Source organism: Gobio gobio, assembly GCF_949357685.1.
Source record: "Gobio gobio genome assembly, chromosome: 21".
NCBI classification, from domain to species: Eukaryota; Metazoa; Chordata; class Actinopteri; order Cypriniformes; family Gobionidae; genus Gobio; species Gobio gobio.
Window position 1 is genome coordinate 13377716 of NC_137117.1, and position 10606 is coordinate 13388321.

Genomic DNA, 10606 nt, shown 5'->3' on the forward strand with positions numbered 1-10606 from the left:
TTTGCATCTAATTACTGAACATGCCACATTAATCCTTAAAATGTATTAATCCGCTTCATTTTAGGGCCGCTCTTCTTGTGGTCCATACATCTTATAAATTCGCCCTACAAAATGTGAACAGATCTGTCATCTGTCTGCAATTCTAATGCATTTTCATGCTCTGCTCTAACATATAGGCTATTCCTTCTGTTTTCTAGGATGTGTATGACACCAGCTGTGCAGTTACTCAATTAAATAGTTTTAAGTGCACCATCATAATGTTATATATACACTATATTGCCAAAAGTTTTGGGATGCCTTCCTTTACATGCACATGAACTTTAATGACATCCCATTCTTAATCCAGAGGGTTTAATATGGAGTTGCCCCACGCTTTGCAGCTTTAACAGCTTCAGCTCTTCTGGGAAGGCTTTCCACAAGGTTTAGGAGTGTGTTTAAGGGAATTTTTTTTACCATTCTTCTAGAAGCACATTTTGGACAAGGCCTGGCTGACAGTCTCCGCTCTAATTCATCCCAAATGTGTTCTATCAGGTTGAGGTCAGGACTCTGTGCAGGCCAATCAAGTTCCTCCACACCAAACTCGCTCATCCATGTCTTTATGGGCCGACGCTTTGTGCACTGGAGCGCAGTCATGTTGGAACAGGAAGGGGCCGTCCCAAAACTGTTCCCACAAAGTTGGGAGCATGAAATTGTCCAAAATGTCTTGGTATGCTGAAGCATTAAAGGGTTAGTTCACCCAAAAATGAAAATTCTGTCATTAATTACTCACCCTCATGTCGTTCGACACCCGTAAGACCTCCGTTCATATTCGGAACACAAATGAAGATATTTTAGTTGAAAGCTGATGGCTGAGAAAGGCTTCAGATAGGCCTCCATTGGCATTCAGTACATTTACACTCCCAAGACCGATAAAAGGCACTTAAAACGTCTTTACAAAGTCCATCTCACCACAGTGGCTCTACAATAATCTTACGATGCGACGACAATAGTTTTTGTGCGCAAAAAAAAATCAAAATAACACCTTTATCCAACTTGTTCTTGTCTTCCGTGTGTGCCTCCACGACGCATGTGCGAGATTATGACGTAGCGCCAGCGTTCGGGAATCCATGAAATGCACACTTTAACCCCATTTTGAGAACTACGCCGAGACCTAAAGCACGATCAATGTAGAATTTAACAGCTTAGATACGCGCGTCTTCCTCTGCTTGTAAACAAATCCCTTCTGGGTCATGTGTCCGAACGGCGGATCTGCGTCATATTGTCGCGCATGCGTCGTGAAGGCACACACGGAAGACAAGAACAAGTTGGATAATGGTGTTATTTTTTTTTTTTTTGCGCACAAAAACTATTGTCGTCGCATCGTAAAAGTATTGTAGAGTCACTGTGGTGAGATGGACTTTGTAACGACGTTTTAAGTGCCTTTTATGGGTCTTGGGAGTGTAAATGTACTGAATGCCAATGGAGGCCTATCTGAAGCCTTTCTCAGCCATCAGCTTTCAACAAAAATATCTTCATTTGTGTTCCGAATATGAACGGAGGTCTTACGGGTGTCGAACGACATGAGGGTGAGTAATTAATGACAGAATTTTCATTTTTGGGTGAACTAACCCTTTAAGAGTTCCTTTCACTGGAACTAAGGGGCCAAGCCCAATCCCTGAAAAACAACCCCACACCATAATCCCCCCCTCCACCAAACTTTACACTTGGCACAATGCAAGTACCGTTCTCCTGGTAACCGCCAAACCCAGACTCGTCCATCGGATTGCCAGACAGAGAAGCGTGATTGGTCACTCCAGAGAACACGTCACCACTGCTCATGCGCTGACCCCGTTCTGAGATTTTCACGAATGGACTTATGTCAACCTATCACGGTACCACGCTTGAGTTCACTGAGCTCCTGAGAGCGACCTATTCTTCCACAAATGTTTGTAGAAGCGTCTGCATGCTTAGTCCTTGATTTTATACACCTTTGGCCATGGAAGTGATCAAACACCTTAATTAAATGATTTGGAGTGGGGTCCCAATACTTTTGGCAATATAGTGTATATTCAGCCGGATCAATCCATGCGTTCTCGAAACATATCGATACTGAAATATCTGAAACACTTTAAATACTCATTTTCCAGCATAGATATACGATACCAGCTGCGCTTTCTCACTCTCATCTCTCCGACACACAAACCCGCCTCCCCTCACTCACTCGTTTAATTTGCTCCGGATGAATATTGTTGGTGTCACAGGGCTTGAATTTCGGCATGGGATTGCGCATATTGAACATTATTTTACTCATTACTGCAGATTTTCTGTTCACACCCAAAGTGCACGCACAAAGTCTTAATTGAGTTATTTTTCACTGCATATTTCGCTTAAATAGTCAAATACACATGTTTTAAGTGAACGTAAACAGTTGAGAAAGAAACGCATGTGTAACAGTATAATGGATCCGTGCGTTAGGTCTTAAAGTGACAGCAGTCTAATATACTTATACTGCTGCCAAATTATGAGATAAAATTAAAAATATCTATATGGCAGTTTTCCCCATGGTATTGATGTCAAAGTTGTTCTAAACCTTTATGAGTTTCTTTGTTCTGTTAAACACAAAAGAAGATATTTTGAAGAATGTTGCTAACCAAACGGTTTCTGTTCCCCATTGCCTTCCATTAGTATTTTTTCATATGGAAGTCAATGGGGGATCAGCAATATCTTCTTTTGCATCAAACAGAACAAAGAAACTCATACAGGTTTAAAACAACATGAGGGTGAGTAAATGATGACGGAATTTAAATTTTTGGGAGAACTACCCCTTAAAAGAGCACATATACATTACAAAATCGCTTTATAGCAACGTTTCCCCTTTAAATTTCCTGACCCACTTTCTGCAGGCGCGTTCACGAGGGGCATAATTGAGACTGGGAGGCGCATGTGAGGGGAATGTCTAATGACAGGCGCGTGCTCTGGCTCTGCGCCCTCCAGATGTGCAACACAATCTATTCAAATGCCATTTAGCTCAATCAACAATCTAGACTGAAAGGGTATCAGGGTTTCTCTGCAAGTAAATGAGCTATTAGGTCTAATTTGATTGCCATCAGTGCTGTTGTCGACCATTATAGCATCACGTTGTTAAGACTGTGATGTGGGCTGACTGAAGTAGCCCAGTTTAACTCTCTTCAGCAAATGTATTCTGTAAAAGCACTGGTCAGCATGCTCAACTTCCCCCTTCATTTTCCTACCTGCAACACTGTCCTCTTTGCATCTTTGAATCCCTGCCTTGTTTCTTTAACTCTGTCATATCTATCATGCCAATATTAGTGTGCATGTGCCTGAGGACAGGAGAAGACAGTACCTTAGCATCTGCTACCCAGCAATGCAATCAGAGATTCGCCATGCGAGGAAGATTAAAAAGCCACATGCAGCAGAATTTAAAAACACACATTCCTCTCTGCATTTCCCAGAACCATCATGAAGACATGATACTCACTCATGCAGTTGTGCATTTCCGAAAACTGTCACAAAGAAGAAAAAAAAAAACAGTCATTGATCAAAACAAGCATTATATTCATCATTAAAAAGCAACCTATTTATAATGAATGTGCTTTTTTTACTTTGGCATTACTCTGCAGTCAGCCATAAAGAGAGGCAAACACCACAGGGGAGAACACAGAAAAGGACAGAAAGAGGAAGAGAGGAAACAGAGACACATGGTTGTATCATTTAACTGGAAAATTTTAACTTTTTATTGCTAAATTTCCAAGAAATTATATATTCCCACCTCAGCCTCAAAGTACCAGAGATGCCACCACGACACGCATTTTGTTTAGTGCTAAGCAAATATGATTATGAGGATTATAATACATGATGATATTTAAATGTATGATTAAATACATATTAGCAATATCACAGGAGCAAGAGTGCTGTTGGTTTCACACAATTGTGTGATATTGCTTTTATACATAAGACAATTCAATAAACAAAAAGCTAATATGAGTAAGTAGGCTGCACGATTTGGGGAAATATCGAATTGCGATTATTCTGGTTAAAATTCCGATTGCGATTAAAAATGCTATAATTTTTTTAAATAATTTTTTTACAAACGAAAAGTGTGTATATAACATTTTGTGTTTATATATTAAAATGGATAATAATAATAATTATTATTGCTAAATAAAAATAATAAATATTACTATTACAATAACATTTTCATTATTACAAATTTAAAATAGCATTTATGAATAAATATAACAGTATAATAATAATAATTATTATTATTATTATATTTTACAGAAAAATTATTTTACAAAAAAACTGATGGGTTATCTGTTAGTATGCAGACAGCCTATGACTAAAAATCATTAGAAAGGTCTAAGGATTTATTGTAAAAAATATATATTATTATAAAAATCTGTGCTTTTTATCTGTGATATCAATTTCTTAAAGTCTATGTCTTTAATATGAAATATGAGCCTCTTATGCATCCACTGTAGGGATTAAAACTCCTGTACATTGAAGAAAAACATATGGATTGTCACATACATTTATTTAGAAGTATTATTTCTCTTATTTTCTACCCAAAACTTTAATTCATACTGAAGCCAGAGGGCGCCCTCGAGCGGAAACTCAACATTTTCCTCAGAGAAGTAATTGTTTTCAGGAAATCCCTAATGTGAAGCTCGCTCTGTTGGCTGAATAAAACGAAGATAGAAAGCTTTGACTGATTAAACATGAAGATAATACTTCTGCGACAAGATATGGTGTATTGAGTTTTTCAAGCCTTCTCTGTATTTTCATAATAATAAAGTATGCAGTGCTGATTGACATTCTGTGATAAGAAGCCACATCAGCTCGACTGACGATATGAAGTGAGTTAAAGCGTGTTATTAAACGTATTTTGTTGGACAACAGGTTTATGAACGCTTCACATTACTAGTTTGTGAAGATGTCGACTCAAACTCACAGTGCTTTCAGACGGAGCAGCGTTTACTGATCACAGAGCCGCTCTTCACTGACACGCTGGGCATTTATTTATTTCCTTAAAATCGCAGCCTTTGCACTTTCATAATCGCACATAAGCCAAATCGCGATTGCGGTTCGATTTCGATTAATCGTGCAGCCCTAGTAAGTAGTAAATTAATGTTAAAACGCAATATTTATACCGCCAACTAATTAAAATAGACTGCTACACATCTATGAGCAACACATGGTAATGGCATTATTGGATGAATTAGTGATTTAAACAAATTGGTTGAGTGAATGATTCAATGACTCGCTCATAAAAAGTCACTAGGGCTGTGTCCGAAAATTGCCCCTATACCCTTAAATAGCGCACTGTTTGAGGGGACAGCCATTTGGAGTGGTGCCCAAAACCATAGTGGACGTTATCGAGTGCACTCATTTAATCCCACAATGCACCACAATAACGAGTCACACAATTGTTTTCATTCACTCCCTTAAGTGGACTACATTAGTGGAGTCAGGAATAGGGGCGATTTCGATCACAGCCTAGGTGTGTTTGACTTGAAGCGGTGCTGTGCAGACACTTATGGTCGTTTTCACACCTGAAAATCCGCACCAAGGTCCGAACCGAAGTTCATGTTTTGATACATTTTATACATTCGGTTAGTTTTGGTTTGGTTTCACATTGTAATTATGCGAGCGCACTAAAGAACTTTACATGACACACTTGCGTCCACTCGTCATCATCTATGTGGGCGGCATCTGGACATTGATTGGTTTGTAAACGGACGTGCGTCTGACGTCAGCATCTTTGACAAGAATGAATGAACAGATGCATATCGTTGCCACTATTGAACAGTGCGCATTGCTTGATTATTTTCTTTTCATTACATTTAAAAGTGGACATTTCAAGCTTTATATACACATATTTCTCATGTTTATGAGACAAGTAGCTGCTGAGTTTCGGTTTATTTGAGACGCCTCCAGTTCATGTGTAAAGCATGTGATCGCTCCCACGATTATTGTCTGCTATAGACTATTTGCTTCTTATTTATTAAATTTCAGGCAGTTATCTGATGAAACATTGATTAAAATTAAGATACAATTTAAACAAAATTCACATTAAAGAAAGGCTTTCTAAGCAAAATCATACAAAATTTCTTTCAAAATAATTTCTGACCTTGTGTTTTCTGACAGATTGCGCATCTTTTCACTTTTCATAATCAATGTAGCCTAGATGAAATTTAAAAATAACATTATAATATTAAAAATAAACAGGAACTTCCTGTAAATGGTCTGAAAGTACGAACCATACAGAAAATGCTTTCACACTAGAAACAAACCTTTGTTCAGTTTGATCCGGACCGAGGCTACCTCTTTTCGTCGGACCAAATTTCGCCTGTTTGGTCCGGACCGTGGTACGGGGGAGGTTTCACACCTGTAATTTTGATTCGGACCAAACTGAAAAGTCAGAAAATCCGGACCAAACAAGGTAGGTGTGAAAGCGCCCTTAGAGTGCAGACGCACTGTATGCTTTCGATACACTCTCTCGGTACTTTGATGTCCTACACCAGGGCTGTCCAAAGTCCGGCCCGCGGGCCAAATGCGGCCCGGGGATGAATTTCAAACGGCCCGCAGCGCGACTATTAAAATGTATTACATGTGGCCCGCCACGGATCATTTACAAATCATGCAGTTTCACGATGTCACCGCAAGGTGGCAGTACTAGACTTTAGGCCAGGGAAACAGCACCCAAAGCGGAACGAAACAGCGCTGCTTGTGCTCTGCGCCACTCGCGAGCTCTGACTCTGAACAAATGTGTTTACTTGCTGAGTGTCTCGATCACGCGCCCACTAAACAGCCTTCCGAAGCCCGTGAGAAGTGTTTGAGTTCAGCGCAGAGGTCGTGCGCCACCAAGTTGTGTTTTACTGTCACTTCAGCAGCCCCAGGCACGTGAACAAGAGCGCAGATCTCATTGGTCGGCCAGTTTTTAACGCGCCGCGTCAAAATAAAAAAACGAACCCGAGGCGTTTTTTTTTAAATGACGCTTTTACGCCTGGCGTTTTACGCGTCGGTGTGCACACTCACATTGGCGCCCTTTGTTTAGTCACGAGGCGTTAAACGTCGGCGATAAACGCGCGCGAAAATCGTCCCGGTGTGAACAGGCCTTAACTCCGTAATAATATTAAAATTTCACCCATTAAAACTTTTTGGTTGATGAAAGTTTTACAGATATTGTTAAATATCTATACATTTCCTGTGTCCTATCTCAAGCTACTCTACTGTCAGCTCAAGCTTTTGTCAAATATATATATATATATATATATAAAATAGAAAAGGGACCGGCCCCCGGGTATGTCCACAACATCGAATCCGGCCCCCTTTAAAAAAAAATTGGACACCCCTGTCCTACACCGGTTGGTTTGCACAGCGCCGCTTCAAGGTGAACACACCTACTGGCTTCGTTTTTGAACAAATTGGTTTTATTGAATGAATCAATGACTCACTCATAAATACAGTCACTTGTCGCCACCTACTGGCGAACTTATAAACTGCAGAAAGAGTCAAACTTGGTTTCATGAGAAGGATCCACAACTCAAACTGCTTTTTTGAGAAACTGGTGCATTCTGGGATAATCAAAAGAATAGAAGCCCCATAAATCTTCACCCACCATCTTATCTAAAGATATACAGAAACCATTAAAATAAGAACAAAAATCCAAGTGTTTCGGGATACGAGTAAGACACATTTACACTGAATTTATTAAAAAAATGTACGCGTGACCGTTAACTGCAAACTCTAATCATGTTTTATTTTAAAGAAAATCTTACTAGCAGTGGCCAGTAGATTTTGAGCAGCAGAGGCAGATTTGTGTTTTTATTAGTTAATGTTTGACTTGCCCAGCACTGACCCAGATCTGTGGAGAAACCCTGAAAGCTCTTCAGTAAAACACATTCAATCACATGACCGTGACGGTCTGCGTGTGTATGGTGTGAGTGTACTGTAATTGGTTTATTTCACTCCAGTAAACACAGTCTGTCTCTAGAGACATGTAAGTACTGCTATCAGAGCCACTGCTGCAGACTCCGTTCACTTTATAGCCATTACAGCATCCTTCACTTCACTTGTACTACTGCTACTATTCTTAGACTACCACTGTGCTAAAATTCTTCTGCTCCACTTCTGTTATTCCAGATAACATGGCATGTTCTCAGAACTTTGATTGACGGTTTGGCAAGGTTCTCTCAAAGTAATGAACAAATGTTCTTCCAGTAACATAAAAACAGGTCTTTAATAATGTTCTCAATACATTCATTCAAGTAACGTTTCTGAAACTTTTAAAGGGTTAATTCACCCCAAAATGAAAATTATCCCATTATTCACTCACCCTCAAGTCATCCCAGGTGTATATGACATTCTTCTTTCAGACGAACACAATAGGAGTTATATTAAAATATCCTGTCTCTTCCAAGCTTTATAATGGCAGTGACTTGTTGGGTCATTTTTGAAGTCCATAAAAGTGCATCTATCCATCATATAACTGCTCCACACGGCTCTGGGGGGTTAATAAAGGCCTTCTGAAGCTAATCGATGCGTTTGTGTAAGAAAAATATCCATATTTAAAACTTTATAGACTAAAATAACTAGATTCTGACGGTCAGCGCCGTACGCAATTCGACTTACGGCGAAAGAGTAACCCTTGACAGGCTCAACAAACTCAAGCCCCTCTTCTCTTATAACGAAATCCTCCGCTATTTCTCTTAAAGGTCCCATGGGATGAAAGTTTCATTTTATGAGGTATTTCAACATTAATATGAGTTCCCCTAGCCTGAATATTGTCCCCAAGTGGATAGAAATGTTCTGGCTGTCTTTCTCTGCCTTTGAGAAAATGACAGGCCAGACGAGCCAATCCTGAAGTCTCCTGGTTTGACGTCCAAGCAGGAACGGTTTCCTCCCTTTCCTCCGCCCAGAGAATCTGACTGGCACGCCCATGCAAACGCTCGATAGATCATTGCTTGTGAACGAGTGAATGCTGGCAGTTTCTCAGTGTTTGGAAGTACAAATGAAAACAGAAGTCTTTCTTCAGTTCCTTCTGATCTGTGATCAGTGATTTCTTATGTGTAGCTAATTATTTATTATTCGTGCACACGCAGCGGCTTCTCTCTCTCCCGACAGAACGGTGTTTTCGTGTTTTCTATCTTGTGAGTCAGTGTTTTTGTACGTCCTCGTGGCGTCTATCTGTTCTTAAATGTGCATACAGTCGGGAGTTTCTGCTCAACATCGGCAGAGCCACATCTTTAGAGATAAACCTCACGCATGCCGAAGCTCGGCCTTCAACATCCCCGACCCCCAGTACTGCATCTGGCCCACAGCGGAGGCACCAAACACGGCGTTAGATTAAGCAGAAGGGGGGTAAGCGTGAGGGTATCTGGGCTAGGCTAGCCAGCTTTCCCCACAATAAACTGGATTACATTCGATTACTGCTGTTGTGTCTTTGTTTGCGCTGTGTAAGTTACTCAATGCGCGTCACTGACGCTTTTCATATGATTGGAACATATCTAGAAATAATGCTTTAATCAAACTTACTAACTCGTTCATCTCGCTGTAATGGTACATTGCATGTGTTACAAAGTTGGTAGAATAATGATGAAGACGGACTCGGCGTGACTGGGACTCGTGTTTATTCAGAACTCTCAGATACAAACACAATAAACTCGCGCTGACTGACAGCGCTCTCACAACTCAGTAGTTACTATAAATAACTTTGTTAGCAATCGCTCCGTCTCCGTGATGTCCGGTTCGCGAACGAATCATTCTTTTGAATCGGTTCTTTTTAGTGAACCTAACCAGTTCACCAAATCGGACTGAATCGTTCTAAACGGTTCGCGTCTCGAGTCAGCGCTGATTGATAATTTACTAAAGTTACTAACTTTCTGACATGAGTGACAGCCCCTCCGACTAGAAATAAACTAATAACCTGAAGTATATTCTAGTAACTACAACAGTTCACCCTGAACTGAGACATGCTGAGAGAACTGATGAGAAGTGAACTCAGGTCCATCCGTCTCTCTGGCAGCAGCTCGTGCGTCGTAGACCTCGTTAAACCACGCCTCCTCCGCTCATTTCAAATGCAAAGATGTCAGCCAATCACAACAGTGGGCGTTTTTACTGAAGTCTCACAGAAGACACGCCTCTTGAAGCAGGGCATTCAGCCACAGGGCAAACATCAGTATAGAAAAAATGCCTTTTATTTCTAAATTATGACATTTTATGATGTAAAAATCATACTAACAATATAAGTACACCTCAGGAAACACTATAAAATAATAGAAAAATGCCATGCCATGGGACCTTTAAAAAATTATCGTTTTAGACTCTAATTCATGACCAGTGTTTTGTTTTGCTCTATCCTCTGCGCTTCTGCGTTCGTCAATACGCATGCGTCAAGGCAGGGTTCCTCTTTCACCGTAACTTTTTACTCTTTCACTTGTGCACCGCTGACCGCCGGAAGTTAGTTATTTTAGTCTATAAAGTTTTGAATATGAATAATTTTCTTACACAAATGCATCTCTTCACTTCAGAAGGCCTTAATTAACCCCTGGAGCCGTGTGGAGCAGTTATATGATGGATGGATGTACTTTTATGGACTTCAAAA